Raw genomic sequence first — 22,668 nt, forward strand, 5'->3', positions numbered from 1 at the left:
GTAATACAAGGGCAATCCCTCACATGTCAGACAGTGCTTTCCTCACACTCCCGTGGGGCAGCATATGGTTTAGGGACACTGGCACCGTCCTGCTGATGGATGCCCATGTCCTGCCGAAGACTCCACCTCCCTCAGGGAGCTCGATAGAGCACACACAGCTTTGCCCGTCTCCATGAAGCTCCGCAGGCTGCCACTTGGAGTGCAGTTTGAGGGCAGCAGTGGCTCAGATAACACTCGCATGTCTTCAGAGCTTCAAATTCACAGTTTTGGCCAACTTAAACCATGTGCTTCAGGTCCCCTGCTCCAGTGTCTGAGATCCCAAGACCGAGGGCCCACTGGCCTGCATGCTGTGGCCTTACCCACACTACTGCCCAAGGGCAATGGCAGGACTCCCACACACAGTCCCTGCTGAGCCAGCTGGGGGCAAAAATGACAGGGATTGCTGTGGGATACCCTTCAGCAGCTACCCTCCGCCTCGTCCCTTGGTCCTTCAAAGGGACAGACAGTGCCCACGGCCTCCCTGCTGGCAGCCAACTGGGGACATGGTGACCACAGGGAAAAAGGGGAAGCAGGCCTGTTTCCACATGCCAGGACCTCCTCAACTTGTGGGTCAACAATTCTGGTTGGTTGGAGGCAAGGTCTCAAATCTGGGCCTCTCCTGTGCAAGTCTCCCCTGCCTCGCTGGAATTATGCCTGTATTGGGCTAGTGTGATTACCAAACTCTGCAGAGGCCTGGAAAAGCTGCGTCCTCACCTGACCTCCTTGTGGCCTGTCTGTGGGAGGAGTCCAACTTAAGGACCTCTGTGGGCACATTGCCACTGCTGGGCCCTCATCCTTGAAGCTGATGCCCGTGGATACCCAGTGTGGGGGAACTGGGCTCAGAGCCTATTGGAGGCAGCTCTTCCCCAAGGATCAGCACTGCTTCCAATGCAGAACCTGGCTTTTTAGCCTTTGGCCTCCCAACAAAACTTGGTAAATGGGGCTCTTCTCCCAGTTCACAGGCTCATTGTAGACGGGTACGTGATGAGGGGCGGTGGCAAGCAGGATCTCTCCCACCAATCTCCCCCCAGGGCCCGGTGTTTGGTAATTAATGCTCTAGGTAGCTCTTGCCCTTCACACAGAGCAAAGAAGCCAGAGGTCCCTTCAGATGTCACATGCATCGAGAAGAATTTTTCTTTCACCATCTTAAGAAGCAGAACTCTAGGCCCTGCTTTCTTTAGAACTTGTTCTGCCAGGGCGTGGCCTCTCTCATGGGAGTCTGGGGCAGCTTCCTTCCAATCAGAGATTTTTCACCCCGCCCCTGCTCCAGCGCTATGATTTTCCCCCAGAAACTCCCGCAGAAGGCACATGATCTGGGCTGAGCACCTTCTGAATGACATTCAGGGGCAAAACTGGAAATGCAGAGCTCACGTGTACTGCTCCTATCTCTCTACAAGGACTTCTCTTCCCCTTTCATTCTCTACTTTCTAATGACCCCAGGCAGTTCCACTTCTCGTTTCTGATCAGCCTGGTAGAGGCAGCAGAAGACTGATCTAGGGTAAGTGCCAATGCTGATTTCATCTCCACATGGGGTAATTGGAGGGGCAGTTATAAATAGATTTCAACTTCCAGAGCTTTGGATGCCCCACCAACTGGGTTCTGTCCCAGCCTCCTGCCTGTAAAGGGAATAGCTTCCTCAGGCTGGTGGGTCACTGACCCAAACCCAAATGCCTCCAGGGCCCAGGCAGGCACTGTAAATACGGGAAACTCACTGGTCATAGGACATACAATTGGGAGTGGTGGAGAGTGTGGCAAACTGAGGTGTGAATCTAAAGTAGGCAGCTGCCCCTTGGTTCTATCCCATGCTGCCAGGTGGGAATTCAGGCCCAGGTTTGTCATATCTTTCAATTTGTCAAGAAAAGCCCAAGTTAAAAATTCCACATGAAATCTTCCAATTTCTAAAACACTCTGCAGACCAAACAAAATATGTTGGTAGAGCAGGTTTACTCCTAAAATTTGCAGAGTCTGGGGCAAGAGTACAAATAGAGGCCACATATCATATGTCTAAATGTTTACGTATTATAAATCAAGTGTATAAAATACATTAAATATGTTAAAATATACTCCCTCTCTATATCGTGGTTCACTTATCGCGGCCTCACTGTATCGCGGGATTTTTAAAAATATTATATTTAATTATTTATTGTGGATTTTTCGCTATATCACGGGATTTTGTGGTACTGTATACATATGTTGTTAAAGTTACATAGGTTTAAGAGTGTAGAATAAATGTAAGGTTCCTACTATGCAGGGAGGTCTAGAACATAATACCTGCGATAAGTGAGGGAATACTGTACTGTGTTCTTTTCTGCTACCTTGACAAATACATCTTTATAACAACCTGGAAGGCAAGATTTGACCTTAGAATTCTTAGATGCTTCAGAACTTTGTGTTCTTAGTACAGGGAGAAACAGCCCCAGACTGCAGCCTGTCCTCTTCTTGTCCCTCCCCTGGCTCCTCTTCACATTCACATTGGTAAGTGTACCAGCCTGCAAAAGGGGCATCCATGCACACCCCTCCTGCATAGACAGCCGTCCCTGAGCCACCCCTCGGGTCCAAGGTTGCACATACCAGTGGTCTGGCTTGCCCAGAGAAGGAGAAAGAGGGATACAGCTCCTGGAAGCCAACTCAGGGCCACCCACTCAGGGGATTCTGGTGTCCTGGGTATGTGAGGCAAAGGTCTAAAAAGAGACAGAAGGCTTTGGTGGGCATGTGTCCTTGGCCCTAAGGGCTCCTTGCCCCATGGGAGGTGGTACAGTGGGAGGAGGGCCAGTGCCAACACCTGTAATGTGGGGGGTCTAGAGCAGGGACCTCTTTTGCCCAGTCTGAGGGTGGCACTGCAGAGGTCTGCCAGTCTGTAACCTGGATCTAGATCATCGCTGCCTCCCTGGAAAGCCCAGGCTCCATGCAGCAAGAAATGGTACATGACAGCGTCATTGTTAGCTGTCACTTTGATGTGAGGGCTCCTGGGAAATGTTTGTTCCCCCACCTTCTGTCCTTGGTGTTTATCTCTTACCAGCACTGTTATTCCCTGGGTTAATGTCAAAGCAAATTACAGGAAAGCCAGCTTTTTAGTCTTCAAGTTGAGAAGTGTGGGTGGGGAGAGAAAGGGAGGTGAAGTCAACTCAGAGGTCACAGGGTTGCTATCTACTGGACTCAAACTTACCAGCAGTGTTTATTAATAGCTCCAGCCAATGTCCCAATTGTGATGTGGCTTTACAATGAAGGAGGTGAGGCAGCTGGGTGCCCTACTTCTTCCTGGGACAGACAGGCTGACCCTCTCTACTTCCCTGGCCTCCTTCTTGAGACTACACGTGTTTCAGTGCCCGAGAGCTGCTCTGAACTTCCAGCAGGGGGAAGGGCTAGTGAACTAAGACCAACGCTATGGTGGTAAAGAGTTAACCACCTCTTATCTCTGTCCAAGGGAACTGGCGTTTTAAGTTTTTATTTACTTATTTTTAGAGAGGGGAAGGGAGAGAGAAAGAGAGGGAGAGAAATATTGATTGGTTGCCTCTCATATGTGCCCTGACCTGGGACCGAACCTGTAAACCAGGAATGTGCCCTGTCCAGGAATCGAATGTGCAACCTTTTGTTTTGCAAGATGATGTTCAGCCAACTGAGCCACACAGGTCAGGGCAAGAACTGGCATTTTAAAAGGCACTTTGAGAGAGTAATGCCTGACCCAAAAAAATTAGTGACTAATGGTGGCATTTTAGGCTTTGCAGCAAGTGTGTAGAGGAGATTTTTAATGGAATTCTTGCAATGTGAATGACCAGCTACTACACTGGCCTAGTGTGGGTACCAGGGGACTGGGAGATGGGGGTGGGAGGGAAATAGTGACATATCCCTCGTATCAATCTTGTTTTTCAACTGCTTGATATGTGATTTGAGTTTACCTACTTGATCCTGGTTTAAAGAACATACCAGCAGGCAGAAATAAGGAGACCCCTCTTAGGGGAGTTCACTAGGGAAATTCGCACAGACAAATTTCATTGCTGCCTGGGAGGTTTGTCTGGATTCTTTTGGTAGATTCCTGGTGAGAGACTGCTGAATTTGTCACTGTACCCAGAAATCAAAGTTAAGGGCAGTGGCAGACACTGATAATGGTCCTCTCAAAGCCATTCTCCCCCTTTTTTTCTTACTACAGACCCCTCCCTTTGTCTAGGATGGCAATGTGTCCAGCTAAACAGATTACATTTCTCAGACTCCTTTGCAGCTAGGAATGGCCATGTGACACAGGCCAGTGAGATATAAGCAGAAATCGCTGGGTAGGGCTCATGGGAAAGTTCTTTACAGGGTGGGCCATCTCATTTGGCACATGCCTTTCTCCTTTCTGACTGGAAGGCAGGTGTGATGTCAGAGGTAGGACAACCATCTTAAGATTCTGTGTCCCTCGTAATGCTGCAGAAATGTGAAGATACAAGCTGCCTCTGGGTTTCTGTTAAGTGGAAGTGGAAGAGTTGATTTGGTTAAACCACTGTGTATTGCACTATTGAGCACCGCTGATCTAATTCTGTCTGATGCATAAGCCAAGAGAACAAACAACTGAACAGGGAATTTAAACTAGTCCCCCAAACTCAGTGGTTCTCAGCTGGGACTAATTTTGTCTCTCAAGGGACACTTAGCAATGTTGGGAGACATTTTTGGATGTTACAACTTGGGAGACAGGTGCTGCTGGCATTTAGTGGATAATGACAAGTGATGCTGCTAAACATCCTACAGTGCACAGGACAGACCCCACAACAGAGAATTATCCAGCCCTGAGCATCAGCAGGGCAGAGAGCGAGAAAGCCTACAGCTAGCCCTAGAGTTTCTAGAGCACTAGGTCTGAACCCACTAACCTACCCTGGCACCCTGTCCATCCTCTGCTCTTGGAAATAAACACTGTGTACTGGCCGGGCTGAAAAATTCATGTCCTTGACTATATTCTGCACCTTCCTTTCACTAAGCCTTTGCTCATGTGTTGTTTCTGCTGCCTAGAATCCCTCTATTATCCTTTCAGTGCTTCTTTTAAAATGTTTTTTTCAAGTATATTTTATTGATTATGTTCTTACAGTAGTCCCAACTTTTTCCCCCTTTGCTCCCCTCCGCCCAGTACCCCCCTTCCCTCCAGCAATCCCACCCCCCTTAGTTCATGTTCATGGGTTGTGCATATAAGTTCTTTGGCTTCACCATTTCCTATACTATTCTTAACTTCCCCCTGTCAATTTCATATCAATCAATTATGCTTCTGAATCCCTGCATCTTTTCCCCATTTCTCCCCCTTTCCTCTCCCAGCTGCTAACCCTCCAAATGATCCCCACACCTATGATTCTGTTCCTATTCTGGTTTGCTTAGTTGGATTTTGTTTTTATTTTTTAGATTCAGTTGTTGATAGTTGTGAGTTTCTTGTCATTTTAATGTTCATAGTTTTGATCTTCTTTTTCTTTAATAAGTCCCTTTAACATTTTATGTAATAATTGCTTGGTGATGATGAACTCCTTTAGCTTTACCTGTCTGGGAAGCACTTGATCTGCCCTTCCATTCTAAATGATAGCTTTGCTGGATAGAGTAATCCTGGTTGTAGGTCCTTGCTTTTCATCACTTTGAATACTTCTTGCCAGTCCCTTCTTGCTTGCAAGGTTTCTTTTGAGAAGTCAGCTGAAAGTCTTATAGGCACCCCTTGGTAGGTAGTTCTCTGCTTTTCTCTTGCTGCTTCTCTCTTTATCTTTAACCTTTGACATTTTAATGATGATGTGTCTTAGTGTGGTTCTCTTGGGTCTAGCTTGTTTGGGACTCTTTGTGCTTCCTGGACTTGTATGACTATTTCCTTCACCAAATTTGGGAAGTTTTCCATCATTATTTTTTCACACAAGCTTTCAATTTCTTGCTCTTCCTCTCCTCCTTCTGGCACCCATATGATTTGGATGTTGGAATGTTTAAAGTTGTCCCAGAGGTTCCTAAGCTTCTCATTTTTTTCAGTTCTTGTTTCCTCATTTTGTACTGGCTGGCTGTCTTTTCCTTTCTTATATTTCAAACCATTGATTTAAACCCGTTTCCTTCCCTTCACCATTGGTTTTGTGTGGATTTTCTTTCATTTCATTTAGCATAGCCTTCACTTCTTCCCTTATGTGTTTGTCGTACTTAAGCATATCTGTCAAGCCTGTGAGCATCTTTATCACCAGTATTTTGCATTCTTCATGTGTTAGGTTGACTATCTCCTCCTCCCTTAGTTCTCCCACTGGAACCTTGATCCGTTCCCTCTTTTGGGCCATACTTATCTGTCTCCTTATCTTGACAGGCTCCTGTGTTTGTTTGCCTCTTAGTCTTAGGTAGAGCTGTCACACCTGTTACATTGAGAGGGGTAGAGCCTTAGGGATTCGTCCGTATGGGTGATTGATTTCACGTTGTGGTGCTGTATGTGTGGGAGGGGTCTGGGAGGGAACAATGCCGCTTGCTCAGCACTCACCCCTTTTCCAGCCACTTCTCTCACTTCCGTATGTGACTTGCGCCTCTCTAGCTGTTGCCCTGGCCGTCGTTGCCAGAGTGGGTGGGTCAGCGGATGTTCTAGGACTGTGGGGGCCCTTTAAACAAGTGGATTCTGCTGAGAGACCAGAAGTTTCTTCCTCCTCCCAACCCCTACTGGTTTGCACAGTTAGAAGCAATGAAGCTTTATTTTTCCCACCACTGGGACCATGAGCTGCACAGTCTGGTATGGTGCTGGGACCGCTCCCCAGGTGTCCCTCCCGACTTTTTAGAACATGTGATTGTACTTTCCGCCGCCTGCCACTGCTGCTGCTGCCGCCACCACACCATGCCCTCTCTGCCCTGGCTCTGCCCTTCCTACGTGTCTGGATGAGTATTTATTCTTTATATCTTTGTTTGTTGGATTCCATGCAGCTCAATTTTTTGGAACTTCTGGTTGTCTCTAGTTTTGAGGTAGTTGTAGTCCTTCCTAGTTGTGGAGGGAGATGCAGCATGTCTGTCTAGGCCCCCATCTTGGCCAGAAGTTTCCCTTTCAGTGTTTCTTTAAGTGGAGACCAGGAATCTGTTTTTAATGAGATGCCTGGTGATTCTGACATAACTAGCATGAGGTGATTCTAATCTAAGTGTCAGGTGGTGAATGACTTTATTATGCCCTATTTGCTTTTTAAAATTCTACCCATTATCTAAAATCCAACTCAATCCCCACAGATACAGAATGACTTTAGGTGATACTTGCACAAAAGTTATTTAACTTAGTTGGTATATATTTACTCGAATAAGCTTAGGGGTTTTCCACTTATTAATGTACACCAAGCCACTTTACAATGGAGTGGAGCTGCCATGCCAGAGGAACAGCCTGGCACATCTTATGCCTCAAATCTTTGAAATATTAAAACAGGGCAAAATAACCTTTGGACGGGGCTTAAGCAAACTGGTGTCCCAGAAGACTGTTTATAAAGATAACATGAGAACAGATATGGTTGCTGGACTCATGACTACTGAACTGAAAATTAAGAACGTTTAGAATTATCATCACTATGTTATGCTGTCTGCACCAATAGAAATGCCTTTCTTCTATTGATGTGATTGTTTCTCTCCCCTTTCTCATAAATACCCATTGCCTTTGTTTCCTAACTGAAACATTATTTGAGCTTCTGCCTGAATCAAAGAGTCCCGAACAGCTATTCTTTTGATTTCAAATGCCTTTTTGCTTCTCACTTTGAACAGCCTTTTTATTTTTAGATTAATAAATGATATACAGAATCCTTTACAAAGAAATTTACTTTCATAAAAAGCAAATTGATTTAAAGAAATATATGTTAAAACTAGTCATTTAGGAAACACCACTCCTGTTAATGTATTCAGTATGTAAATATTTGCTCAGTTTTTTACGTTGTTGTTTTTAAATGTTCACAGAAGACAAGGAAGAATGGGGTAAAAGAAAGATGAGTAAAATGTCTGGATTGGCCCAAACCAAGATTGGTTGTATTTTCCTTTTGTTTAAAAATGCATATATTTAGAGTTATAAAGCCTCGCAAATACAGAGTATATACACTAAAGTTTGAAAGCCCAGGAGCATCCCTGGTATTTCCCCTTTTTGTTTTTTCAAGAGAACATCCAGGCTTGAACAGTAAAAACATTATATCTCATTTTCCTATCTTGCAGCATTTTATATGTCACTAAACTTTCCAAACCATCTGGCAGCATGCAGTCCTAGACATGGGTCCCCATTCCTGGAGATCAGATCTTCACGGGAGTACCATTGGAGCAGTGACATTAGCTTGACAATTACATCATTACCAGGTCCTGCCCCCATCCCAATTAGCACATCTTCTCTAAGGGAAGTCAGCATTATCCACATCAAATGCTTATCAACTGTCTACTGGACATGGTGCATTGTACCTGAAAGAAAGAAGAATGGAAGGAAGAAAGAAAGGAAAGGAAGAAGAAAGGCTTTCTAGTAGTCTTGTCTACTTCAGGTTAAAGTTATCCATGGCTCCCTCAGATGTTTGCATTCCACTGTTTATCCCTGGGTGATGGGACCCCAAAATGCCAAGGAACCAGGGCTGACTGGGTAGATCTGATGGCTACTAAAAAGTTTACAGTATTATTAAGATGGGGATCTAGTTCTGTCTGGGTCCAGTCCCTGGGGGTTAAGGACAAGGTGTCACTGAACTGTGACCTAGAATGAGGAGGCTGGCGATTAGAGGGGTGATTTTTTCACCATCCAGAATCCATTCCTCCTTTTTGTGCTAAGGCCCCCTAATTTCCTTTTCAAGAATTGACTCTTCCTTCTGTGTAGCACTGTCAATCAAGTGCCTCGTTCTAAGTGGCCAACGTACAACCATGTCACCCAGGCTGACCCAATCATACTCTTTCCTGGCAATTTGACTCTTGAGTATGAGATAGGGTATATGGCAAAACAGCTGCAATCAATAAGAGCTACAGAAACTGTCAAGAAGATAGTAAGACAACCCCCCCCCACACACACACACACAGACACCAGATTTATGGTTTGAAACTGGCAGGGACCAGCTTGACCCAACATGGTGACTAAGTTTACCTCACAGTAAACTTAGTTACCTGGCCTCATTATACACTCATTGTAATATTAATACATTAGTATGCAATTGGAGACCCCCCTGGCTGCCATGATCAGAAAGAGAAACCCCATATAAGGACACAAAATGGCCAACAGAACTTCTCAGAGTAGTCTCCACTCCTTTCCCAGAAAGATCCTGAATATTCTTCCCCCTTATTGAATACCCTACCCCCTGGTTAAATGAGCCTTGATAAAGGAGGCAAATTTTGCTAGAGAGGGTCTGCTCTGTCTGTGGAGTAGCCCATTTTCTGTCTCACTGCTTCACTAACAAACTCACATTCACTTGAAACTCTGTGCTGGCTCAGTTCGAATTCTTTCCTGCCTGAAGCCAAGAACCCATAGTGGGTCATGGAGCCTTGAGTCTCAGCCTCCAAAAGGCCTGCATCAAGTAGAGCAAAGAAAAGACCCAAAAGATAGTGGGAGCTCCACTCTGATGTGAAGCCCTGAGCATGGAATTCTTGGGGTAGAGAACTGCCCTGGTTTCTGCCTTATCCTGAACCTTTTCTCCAGCCTTCCTTTGGATTCTGTGAGCCACACAGTATCCTTCCAACAAATTCACTTCCTCCTTTGGTCGTTCAGAGTGAGCTTCTATAGGAAACCTAAAACTCAGGCGTGATGAATCATACTTGGGTTTCCCAGGAAGGGAAGTTTGGAGGCTACTGGGTCCTAATTCTCAGGGGCCAATGGGAGTAGACCACTTTCTGAGAGGGTTCTGGGCTGTCCTGTGCTCCATCGGAAACTGGGCATTCAGCCAGCGCTGCACCAGCCTGTGGTGTGCCTAACCTGGAGAAGACCCACCACTGCTTCTGGCAAACACCTCAGGCTCCATCTAATTTGAAAACCATCTCCAGGAGTTTGCAACTCAGCCTCCAGGCTGCACTCTCGACCCTTCCTTTTGTTCATTCTGTGTGAATCCCAGACAGCCTGTGGGGGAATAATATTTGAAATTTAGGCCAAGTACTGGCCCATCAAAATGAGCATTGAAGCTGGAGCATGGTTAAAGCATGCCCTGTGTTGAGACAAGGAGGGGCCTGGGGTGGAAGGGTGGCTAGTGACCAGGCAGAATGTAAATATTTTAATTTTTTAACAATTGGTTCCATCACACTGAGTGCACCACACCTGGACATCAGCTCCCCTGGGGGAGGGGCTTTCTCTGGTGTGTGTCTTTCTGCTCTTCTCTCCCTTTGTTCTCCCATCTCTCCCTGCCTAGCCAAGGGTTTTGCCCAGCACAGGTGGCTTACATACCTTTGTAAATAAAAGTGAGAATGTCAGGATAGAAGAAAGAAAATGCAGAGCTAGAGAGAGGTGGAAGGAAGAAAAAAAGGGGAAATGTTGGGTCTGTTCTAGAAAAGTCACACTTTGGATCTTCCCTCTGCCTCCCCATTCTCCCATCCCTAAATTTTTATCTAGTGCTCATTTTAAATAAGCATCAGGGGCACCCTTGAAAAAGGGAGAAGAAGCACAAAATAAGGGTGATGTCTGAAAGAATAAGGGGTGCATGTTCTTTAGTCTTTGCTGGTGGCAGAGATGATAGTGGCTGCCACTTATCAAACATTTACCTTATTGTTTGTTCACTCTCTTATCTTAGGAACTATCGCTATCTCCATTTTAAATATAAAGAAACAGACTCAGAAGAGGTTGAATGGTTTTCCCAAGCTCACACCTCAGACAAGGGACTCAAATTTGCCTTTGTTGCTTCAAAGCTGGAGCTATCTATACACCAAGCTTGAGTGCACCTGTTACCAGGAGGGTGGGAACAGCAGCCCTGAGTTAGTGCTGCCACCTAGTGGCAAGGCAGAGAACTATGGAGACAGACCTTTCTCTTCCTTCTGCCTCCTCCAGGTTCCACCCGACTTTCCAGCTTATGAGAGACAAACAGTTTGAGTTTTACCTGTGACAGCTAATCATTACACGTTTTGGTAGAAGTTTGGCTACAGAAAACTGATCTCTAGATGTAAGAGGGCACCTCATCAGGCTTCCTCACTGCATTCCAGAGCATAGCTCTGAAAATTATTTTTTGAATAAATGGATGATGAGGGATGCACATCTCCACGGGTCCAGGGACCAACTTGGTCTCCGAAGACAACTTCTGAAGCCACTTTACTGTGAAGATCAGGGTTGATCACATTCCACTCTGGGGTCAAGACTTCTGCCTCAGCATGGGTCCTTCACAATCACTCTAATTGAGCACCTAGCATGTCCCCGGTACCATGTTAAGCAGCTTGTCTTTCATTATAGAATTTCATCTGAGACCCACATAGGTCAATGCAGCATGCCCAAGTTCACAGAGCAAGGACCTGAACCCAGATCCTCAGGTTCCAAGTACCCTGTTCTTCTTGCTCCACCCATCACTCTGCCCTGCCACCCAACTTCCCCCCCAGTTCAACCGCCCCATGAAACCTTGTTTTTATCAGCCTAGTCATCCAGATGTGATGACTCAAGAGTCGATGTGGGGCAGACTGCAGGGGAAGATGGGCCTGTGGCAGCACAGTGGCTCTCCTGACCTTTAAGGCGGTGAGGAGTTACTTCAATCTGAAACGTGTGGCTGCTGAGTGATTTCAGTCTCAGCCATAACAGGACATAATAGCTGGGCAGAGAGGCAAAAGCAATCCCCACTCCCAGTGCATCCCACAGCTCATTCTGGGTCTTCTCCCAACCCCAAGGTCACCTGACATATAGGAGCCAGTTGGCACATGTATAGGCATATTTGCCAGGCTGCGTCTGTTTGCAAGTCCAAGACAAAGTCCCAATGCTTTCCACACCAGGTGCTTGGGAGTCCCTATTCCTACCAGCATCTCTTCTTTGAGGATCATCTCCCCTCCCCTGCTGTATCTCTGGTACCCGCTCTACTGCCCAAATGTTCCTTTTCGATCCAGTTTTTGGAACTCGGTTGCAAATGGAGAGAAAATAGAGAGTCACCTTCTAGAAGGCAGGATGATCTCACCAAACACACATGCTTCACTCTGCTCAACATTAATCCAGCAACTTTTCTCTTTAGTCCTCAAATACTGCCTCCAAAGTACATCATCTGGGTCAAGAAATCCACTTTAGATTAGATGCTGCATAAACTATTTGCCCATCTGAGCCTAACACCATGTATGTATATTGAGGGCAGATACTAGGCAGCATGTGCTAAAGTAGACTTTTTTTTCACCTGAAATATCTGGATTACCCATCTAAACCAGTGATTCCTTACATTTGGTGGTCATCAGATTGCTTTGAGGATCTAATGAAAACTATAGGTCCCTCTTTCCTCTTAGAAAATATATAGGTATTTTCAATGTGGGATTATATGATTCCAGGGGTTCAGAGACTTACATGAAACCCATTTGTAGGCCCCCAAGGTAAAAACCTTTCATCAGTCAACACAGCAAGCACTCAAGGCTCAAGAAACCCAGCTGCTGGTAGAGAGCAGAGTCCAGACATGCAGCACAAACTTAGGAGTCAGAACTTGTCATCATTTGTCACAATTCAGCAAACCAGGAGGTCCTCATACTTGCAAGAAGTAAACCTACTTGACACGAACCCGAATGGCTGACTCACCGGCCACTTTGAACTGACAGCGGATACAATGCGTCTCAATGGTGAGAGAGAAGGGCTGGAGAGGAGGAGGGATGAGGTTCAGGGACAGAACGAAGACTAGATATGAAGTATATTACTTGATTACTTTTTAATGGTTGGAAGCTTAATGGTTTTTTAAGTAATACATAATAATGTCCTATTGACAAAATGCTCCTGTGCTAAAATAGCCATTCAATTGCCTTCCAAGAGCAGTGAGTGGAAGATTAGGACAACCTTTGTGAGACAGGTGGTTGTCCATAGAATATAATCACGAGGGCGTAAGAACCCCTAGCTTTGTTCCTGTGACTTAAGGTATTTATTTCAACCAAAGGGTAAATGCTCCTAGTAAGAGTAACACCAGGAGCTTTGATAGTACTTTGTCTTATCAACCATTTACACCATAGACAGAATTTTTGCCTGCTCCTTCTCTGAAGGTCTCTTGATTCTCAGGAAGGTCGAGAGAGCATAAGAATGCTAGAAATTGAAGGAAGGAATATGGGAGAGAACTTGGAGGCTGGGAGCTTGAGGCATTGAAACCAAATTGAGCATGTCTTGATTTCTATGAAGATTGATCCTTGTTTCCACTGAGGCACAAAGTATTGAGATGATTGAATAATTTGCCTCAAGAACAAATTGAGCTTCTGTTCCATCTCCAACTTCAGTAAGTGTCTTAAGTAGAGATTTTCTGTTACCAACCTATCTTTATGCTTCATATTGGGAGGTGCTGTTGTTATTGTCACATGCATGTGTTTGCACATGTGTGGGCATATCTGCATGCCAATACTGGACAGAGTTCCAATGCTTTCCACAGTAGGTGCTTGTGAGTCCTTTTGTTCCTCAGCTGACATAGCTCTATTCCTGTTTGCATCTTTTCTTTAAGAATCAACTCCCCTTCCAGGTTGCATCTCTGGTACCTGCTGTTCCATTTGCTTATTGATCAATTCATTCAACAAAAATGGATTGAACACCCACCTGTGTCAGGCGCACTGCTAGGGATATGGGATGAAGGGGAGAATAAAGCAGACCCATCCCTGGCCCCATGGTGCCTACAGTCTGGTGGGGGCGGGGGCAGACATCAAAGAACTACCATACTGTAATTCATGAATGACGACTGTGGAAAGTACTGTGGAAGGGAAGCACAGAGAACTAGGGGAACATATGCTCTGGAGACCAGATCTATTGTGGGGAGGAAGCGGAGCCTGGGAAGGTTCATCTACAGAAGTGATATTTCAATCAAGCACTGGAGGGTGAGTAATGCAAGCAGTTGAAGGAGAGGCCCACTCTACGCGAAGAGAAGAGCAGACACCCAGCATGGCCTGAAATGACATGAACATGCTATCTCGTGGCTTGAGGTGTACGAGTAAATGGAGAGGTGGCTCTACCTCTTCCTAACTTTACCGCCTCTGAGAGTACTGATGAGTTACATTTCCATAGAGAGACCCCTCATTTTCTACAGTTGGTGACGCCACCTGACGCGCCCACCTGTCGGTGCATCCATGCCCCTCACCCAAGGCAGACACTTCCATCCCTTTCCTTCATCACTCTCCAGCATCTCCCAACTGCTCTCTTGTCTCCTCTCTGTGGGAAGCCAGAGTGATTCTTTTACGATGCTGGCTGACCACATCTGAGCCCACGAGACCCCATGCAAGCTGGTCCCCACCTACCTATCTGACCTGCTGGGCCCCACTCTCCCTCTCAATCTCTCTACTCTGGCCACACCAATCTCCCTGCTAAACTTTGAACATACCACAAGAGGACCTTTGCACTTGCCATTTCCTGTGCCTAGGGCAGTTTTGTTTCAGATATCCACAGAGCTTGTTTCCTCACTTCTGCTCAAATGTCGCCTCCCCTAACCAGCCCCTTCACCCTGAGTCCTGTCATCTGACATGATATTATGTCCATCGTTTACTCATTGGCTGTCTTCTCCATGACATGTAAACTTCAAGAGGTCCAGGACCTTGTCAGCGTGTTCACCTTTGGGTCCCCTGTGCTTAGAGCGGTGCTAGATTCATGGTCAGGGCTCCGCAATGTTTGCTGAGGAATGAGTGGGCATCACGACCCCGACACCACCCCCATCCCTGTCTCCTCACCATGTCACACTAACTTTAGGGAAGGTGAGGAAGGAAGTGCTCAGTGTCAAGACCCCCATAGGTTTGTTCTGATGTTCCAAACTTTCCCAACATGCTAGCGAGGAGCAAGCTTTTGATAGCCATGGAGACAGGGGGTAGATCAGCTTCCAAATGAGCAAGTGTCTGGGATAAAGAAGGAACCAAACTCCTGGGTGGTACTTGGGTCCAGGCACACACGGGAGATGGAGTCCTGGCCCCTCTGTCCTGGAGCCCATGGGGGATGGAAACAGGTTGTGTCAGCACTTTGGTGTTGTGATTACCTGATCGGCAGACAAAGCAGGACCACACCCACAGATGAAATTATGGGTCACACAGAGCTGGCTGTTGTCACTGTGTGAGTCTGGTGGCTGTTTTCCATGTGAATTTATACCCCTTCCTCTAACTTGGTATCTCCCCAACTTTTGTCCCTTGCGTACCACTGCCACCATTTCTGCTGCATCCATGAACTATTTGCAGTGATGCTGACTTTGTTTTTTATGTCTTCTCACTTTCATTACTTGGGCACATGTATTTTAAAAGGCAACAGATGAGGGAGTGCAAAAAGAAAGGTGTGAGCAGCAGGCCAGCCCCAGCCCCGGAGGAGGAGCTGCAGGTGGAGGTGGGAGGCAGAGGTGGTGGCAATGGCGGTGAAGGCAGGGAGCGGGGCTGGGAGTGGGAGTCAGGTCCCAGGGGGCAGAGCAGAGGGAGGGAGAGAGGCTGCAGCACCCTGGGGATCTCATGGGCAGGAGCTGGTCCTGGGGAGGGAGGTCAAGGGAAGGGAAGGAGTGATGGGGACTGCAGGAGGGGCTGCAGGCGTGAGGTAAGGGATGGAGCTGAGGCTCGGGGCAGGGCCTGAGGTGGGGGTGTAGGAAAGGACACACAGAAAGGGAACCTGGAGCAGGCCTGGGTTAAGACAAAAGCAGGCTGTGGTTTAGGGAAGGGATGCTGAGGGGTTGAGCACAATAAGGCTGGGCCTTGTGATGTTAAGGGGAGAGAGCCTGGGGGAGGCGGAGGAGAAAGCTGAGATTTGGAAGGGACCAGAAAGGAACTTGGAGGGAAGCGCAGTGTTGGGGTGTGTTCCCTCACCCCAGATGGGCTGGGCTGTCCTCCTGGGACTGGGCAGTGAGTGTGTTGTCCCTAGCTGGACAGTGACCCTTGTGTTGCTCACGCAGCACCTGAAATCATCTCATGGATCACTGGCACGTGTACCCCAGCTCTAAAACAAGGATTCTCAGTGAGGACTCTTTGGGTCAGAAAGCAGAACTATGCTCTTCTGTTGGGCAGATAAGAGTCCTTGGGTGCATTAGGGACTAAGAAGTATGTTAAGGAATGAGAATTAAGGCAGAGGAGGCCAGAAAGGTAAGCTGTTCCGCAGAGATCTGTCACAGCAAGAACCAGCAACTGCAAAGACACGAAGCTGCATTTGGATTCTAGAGTCACCTGCAGAACTGCACTCCTTGCTCTGCCCCAGAAATCAAATGGGCCCAGGCAGCCTCGCTCCTCCCAGGTGCTCCTGGTTGTTCCTCTGGCAGATGCGATGGTTCTTATTAAGAAAATGGGGGTGCTTCCAAGTACTAAGAGGGGAGGGAGCTAGGTGCCTCATTTCTAAAGGCACACGATTCTCAGTACATATGACTTAATGCTCAAGGAAGGCACTGATGGTTTGAGCTTAAGCTGGTTTGAGTTGAGTACCTGTCATTTGCAATCAATGCAAAGGGAAAAGGAAATGTTGAAAAAACTTGGGTGCAGTCAGCTCTTTTGGTTTCCCCACTCTTGGTTTCCAGGCTACCCAAAGCTGGTGGCACCCACAGCACAGACTGCACAGCTATTTACTTGGGCAAACTTAAAGGGAACCCATGAATTCTCGGGTTTCATTTTAGGTGTGTTTCTTTCGTTCTAATTAGTCTACGAACCTGAGCCAAGGGTCCTCCCCTGCTGCCTTGAGGGGGCGTGATGCCAAAGAGTGCAAGACTAGAGGATGAATTCAGACTTGTTACTTTCCTATTGGCTTTTCATGGGAATTCACACTGAATTTAAAGCAGGTTCTCTGGGCCTCTCGATGTTGCAGTGGCTGAGGAAGCTGTAGGAAGGGGTGGGAGGCTGGGCACTGGAAGAGGGAGGGAGGGACAGGAGGCAGAGGTGATAATACAGGGCACTTGTCGGCTTCGCTTCTCTCCCTGCGAGATGTACAGGCTGAAGCTGTTACTCTACCTGCAGGGGACATGATCCTGGCTCATCCCTCGCCTCTCCCCTCCCCCATCCAATTCAGTCCACTGACTACCTCTCACCTGCCCACTCCTCCCCATGCTCCTGGCACCGCAATGTCATTATTTCATTCTGCGGTCATTTGGGTGACCACAGCAGCCTTCTAAGAAGGCTCCGTTCCCACGCTTGCCCTCCACCCCAACTGGGTTCTCCACAGAACAGCCAGCGTAGCCTCTCCAAGCGACAAATCTGCTTATAGTCTCTCAGTGGCTCCCCTTTGCTCTTAGGAAAAAACAAAAAATCCTTAGTTATGCCTGCACCATCCAGCTGCTGCCTCGCTCTCTGGCCTTGGCCTCTTCCTCACTCTGCTCCAGCCACACTCACTTTGTTCACTTCCTTGAAGGACTGTGCTCCCTCCCAGCTCAGGGCCTTTGCACATACTGTTCCCTCTGCCTGGAATGCCCTTCCCACTCTTCATTAAGATCTGGCTTATGATCTAGTTCAGTGATTTTCAACTTTTTTCTCTCATGGCACACATAAACTATTTACTAAAATTCTGCGGCACAACAAAAAATATCTTTTTTGCAGATCTGACCAAAATATAGACATAATTTTGATTGATTTACAAAAAAAATTATAGTAATAACATATCCCTTATGTTCCAAAGTGACTTTTTAAAAAATCAGGTACCACCCTGAACAGTGTGACTCAGTTGGTTGGGTGTCATCCCTCAAAGCAAAAGGTCACTGGTTCGATTTCCAGTCAGGGCACATGCCTGGGTTGTGGGTTTGGTCACCGGTCAGCATGTGTATGAGGCAGCCAATTGGTGTTTCTCTCTCACATCGATGTTTCTCTTCCTCTCTTTCTCCCTCCCTTCCCTTCTCTCTAAAATAAATAAGTAAAATCTTTTTCAAAAAATCAGGTGCTTATACTAGTATATAAGGACTTCTGGTACCACGAATTAACCAATCATATGCAACCTTATTATGAAACATGTCCAAGAAGATGCAACTCTATTGTAAGACCTATATATTTATGGTCCAAGGTATGGCATTCACACAAGACAGCTATTCTGTTGGCTTTTTTTTTTTTTTTTTTAATTTGATAATCTCAGGAAAAAGAGGTTAGTGTCCCTGACTAAATAGTCAGGTATTATACGTTTTAAAAATTCTTGCTGCACACGGGTTAAAAATCACTGCTCTAGCTCATCTGTCCTTCTTTCCAAGTTCTTACAGATAACCTGCATTATAACAATTTTATTTACAGTGTGAACATTTGATTGATGGTTGTCCTCCCAACTAAATGTAAGCTCCTTGAGAGCAGGGAGGAGCCATGTCTGTTTTGCTTGCCCCTGGATCTCCAGCAACGGCCACAGGACCAGGCCAAGTCTTACCTACCCCTCAAGATCCTGCTCAAACATCTCTCTAGAGCTCCCTCTGGCTCCCTGCTTGGTCAATACACGAATCAGCATGGACACCACCATGCAGTTATTGTACTGCCTTCTAATAATTTGCTCACACATCTGTCTCACCACTGGTTTGTAGAGTCCCGGAGGGTGAGAACCCCCGGCTTCACTGTGTAGGTTTCTCTGACACCCTGCACAGCATGTGGCCTGCAGGAAATGACTGTGAATAAACGAATGAGTCTGTTAAGACAGATCCCTGTGACTGGGTGCTGTCCCCCATAAACTGAAGGGCTGAAGCAGACCATTCTGTCTTTTTTCTAACACTGTGGTTCCAATATCACAAACCCTGCCTGTGAGCACCCCTCTGCTTTGTCACCCATGTGCTTTAACTGTTGCCCTGGCAACCAACAAACTCCCTGCTAACACAGTTCCTCTATTTCATTATGCAAAGAAAGCCTCACACCTCTGGGCTTTCTATAGATTATGCAAAAAAAAAAAAAAAAAAAGGGCATTTTTACTATCTCCTTCCTTTTTGACTCATGTTTTTTAGGTAGGTCTTTCTCATGTTTATAAAGCAACTTTTTCATTTTCTAATTATTAACCCTTTGAGTGCCAAGCATAATTTGAAATTTGGATCAACATGAGAAAAATTTATATCAATATATAACCTGAGGTACAAAAAAAAGAGAACAAAACATAAAGTATGAATTATTCCACTGTTATTTACATTTATAGCCATCGAAAAAAGGGTCGCTGGGAGCGACGCTGGCACTTTTGGGAAAACTTGTCAGTGTCACTAACAGCGACATTGGCACACAAAGAGTTAAGAAGTGTTTAAAATAGTTAAAAAGGTATGAAGAATAACATAGTGGAGACCCATAAACACACCAAAGTATGTACAGCTGAGGAAATAAAATGTGATGCATGTACATAAGCCTTTTCTTTAAAGAAGGACTAACACCATCTGAGGCCTTCCTAGATACGCTCATGGTTTTCCATGGAACTGGAAAGCTGGTGTCACACCACGCATCCAGGACGGAGCCTGGCATCCCCTGCCCAGGCAGGGCTTTCATCCTGTAGTCTTCTAAGGAAAATGGGTCTCCCTCCTCCCTCAGGCCTCAGCAGGCCTTGGCCACATCCCCTTCAAGGACAGACTTGGAGACTCTCTGAACCAAGAGGACCCTGAGGGGAAGGAATCCAGCATCCCACTCAGCACAGCATTGCCTTCCTAACAGTTCTACCGCGGGGGCCCTGTGAGATGTCATGGTGAGCTCCAGACTCCACAGGGGAGGCACTTCAGAGAAGAAAAAGGAAAACAAACAGGAGACAGGGCACTCAGATCAAGCTAAACATGTTTTCATTCATTTTTAAGTCATCTGGAGGTGGGACTTATCTAGGAACACACCCTAGAAGTCAATCTGATCACTCTTTCACTTCTCTTCTGTAGGCTAGACATGGAGCTAGAGGTTGGGCTTTGAGTAGAAATAGGATATGATTCATAACCTTGAGAAACTTAAATGGTGAAGAAACATTTGATGTAGTGTGATAGCAGCTACCAAAAAGATGTATGTGTAGGGTATGAAGAACACTTCTGAGTCACAGATACTTAGAGCACTGCGGAAGGCTTCCTGGAGGAGGTGATGGTTGTCCTGCATTGTCAAGGATGGCATGTGCATGGCATGATGTGTTCATAATGGCTGTGGGGAGCTGCAGGTGATTCCACCTTCCTGGAGTGAAAGTGGGGAACGGGCAGTGGTGGGATGTGAGGCCAGAGCTACATCACCAAGGTCTGTGTGCTAAGCTGGTGAGTGCGAACCTTCTGCAAGCTGGGGGTGGTCACTGGATGATTCAAGGTAGGGGAGAGGCCTGAAGAGAATTAGGAAGCTCTGTGAAGTTGCGTGGTGGTGAACTGGAGGAGTAAGACCAGTGAGGAGGGGTCACAGGATTAAGGTGAGAAGTGGTGAGAGTCTGAACTAAGTTGGTGTTGAAGGGAAAGGAAGGGAGGGAAGATGGTGAGGCGATGAGCGTCCAGTGGACACTAAGTGAGAAGGAAGGGAGGGTTCTGGGTAGTTCTCAAGATTTGGATTTGGCTGGCTGGGAGCTGGCAGTGCTAGTCATTGACAAAAAAAATTCCAGAGAATTAGCAGACCTCGGCATGGTCTTCGGATGATGGGACCAAAGTTGAAAGTAGAAGGGATAAGACCCTGCACAGAAGCTACAAGCCTGAAAGTCACTAGAAGCAGAAAGAAGGGCAGAGAAGGGTCATGCAAGATTAGGGTGTGGATAATAGGGTCTCTGACCATGCACCCAGGTTTTGAGGCCACAGCTCAACTGGAGAGACATCCTTGCAGTTCCAGGGTTGGCGTCTTGAGTGTCCGTTTTAGCACCAGCATAAAATCTGGGTTGAAACTGACCACACCCCTAGACATCACCTATGGGCCTTGGTGAAGCAGCTTAATCTCCATTCAATTTGATTCCATTTTTAAACCCTAGGGCTTTAAAAAAAAAACAAAGTTATACCTAGTTAAAGAATCAAGTAGTCATGCATCAAAAACCTCAGTTGCTTAACCCCTTTCCTGCTCCCTTGAGGCAATTGCTTTCAACATTTATTAGATGAGTCTTTTTGTATTTACCTCCATAGCTCTAAGTAGTATGAGTGTATTGATACTTCTTGATTTTGTCCCTATTAGGCATTATCTATTGACTTTCCAATATGGCAGACAAAGATTTAGCTATGTTTATGCTACCCTCGTTCCTACCACACACACGCACCCATTTGCCATTTCCCTATCCTCTACATATAATTATGTCATATTTGGTTATATGGTTAGTGTAGATAGCTAGATATTAAGCAAAGGGAATCAAATATTATTAAGCATGATAAACTGGGGATTGAATCAGACACTGAGCTTGCTTCATTAGGAAGTTGCAGCATTCTTAGGCTCCCCAGGGGACTGATGCATTGGGACCTAATCCCAGAAGCAAGAAGAAAGAATCATTACCAGTCACTACCAGGGAAGGAATAAACAATAAAAAGGAAATTCCTCTGCTGGGCACATGCCCAGTGAAAGCCAAGATGGTGCAGGGAGAGGTACTTGTACTATGAGGCATGCACAGTAGGAGCCAAGATGGTGACCTTAATGCCTGTCTGTCTAACCTGGGAAAAGGATTGGATTGGATAAGGGACACAGAACCCTGGGAGATCTCAGAAATGGATTGCTTAGGGGGAGAAACCAGCAGAAGCCTGTGAAAGATTGGGAAGTTGATTGGTTAGTTTGAAAGGGTGAAAGGGTGCTTGGTCCTTCCCAAACTTGCAATAATATAATCCAAGCTAACAAAGCTCTCTCTCTCCTTCATTAACATGCATGCAACCCCATCAATCATGCATTTTCTCTCCACAGCAGCCATGCAGGCCTAGCAGTCCCCTGGGGCCCAGGCTGGAGCACAAAACTGGGTACAGCAGCCCAGCACTGCCTGAAGCGCAGCCAGGAACAGAAGCTGAGCTAGCTGAGTGGAGACAAAGGCTGAACTGGACTAAGGTTTAATATGGATTAAACAAATGGCACACTGGCCTTTCTTCTGGGCTTGATGAAGACAAGGCTGGACTTTTTCAACAGTGGGACAGATGAAGATGAGACACTGGGAACTTGGGGGTGGCCTTCTATTTCCACCTCAATAAATCTTACCACTAAACCTCCTCCTCCCATGAATGAGTCCCTGAAAATGTTTTTCTTATTACTCCGTGAAAGGACCCCACTTCCACTGGCAACAATATCAATATTCAGTCTTCACATTATTAGGATTGTGATGATGCTATTCACAATGGAGTCACTTAAGGTGACTATTTCCTCTGCACCTTGGTGTTAATAATTGCCCCCTCCCTTGCCATTTATTTAGTTAGATTTGTTGTACTTATTATCTCTAGTCCAACCTCTAATTCTTCCCCAATTGTGTAAACTCCCTCTCAAATTCTTTCAATGTCAATGCCATCTTGAATAAATCTTTGTTGGAGTCTTTCGACCAGCTTCAATCGGAACATGCTGCTTTCTACCATGGCACATAGTTGTCTGCCTGGAATTTTCCTTTATCATGATCTTACAGTATTCCCTCACTTATCGCGGGTATTACGTTCTAGACCCACCCCCCCCCCCCACGACAGGTGAAAATCCGCGAAGTAGGAAGCTTATATTTATTTTAGTATTTATATATATTTTAAGGCTTTAGAAACCCTTCCCACACACTTATAAACCATTCCCAGTCCCTTATTAACCTTTCCCACTCCT

General features: G+C 46.2%; 1 long non-coding RNA gene across 1 annotated transcript; it reads left to right on the forward strand.

Moving 5' to 3' along the window:
- Positions 1 to 1,356: 1,356 nt before the first annotated feature.
- LOC150017069 (uncharacterized) lies at positions 1,357 to 22,343 on the forward strand. Its single transcript, XR_016510090.1, has 3 exons — positions 1,357 to 1,537; positions 2,439 to 2,514; positions 21,787 to 22,343. It is a non-coding gene; the product is annotated as an uncharacterized LOC150017069 (long non-coding RNA).
- Positions 22,344 to 22,668: the final 325 nt, after the last annotated feature.

This window comes from Furipterus horrens, unplaced genomic scaffold, assembly GCF_987537825.1.
Source record: "Furipterus horrens unplaced genomic scaffold, mFurHor1.1.pri manual_scaffold_3, whole genome shotgun sequence".
Classification (NCBI taxonomy): Eukaryota; Metazoa; Chordata; class Mammalia; order Chiroptera; family Furipteridae; genus Furipterus; species Furipterus horrens.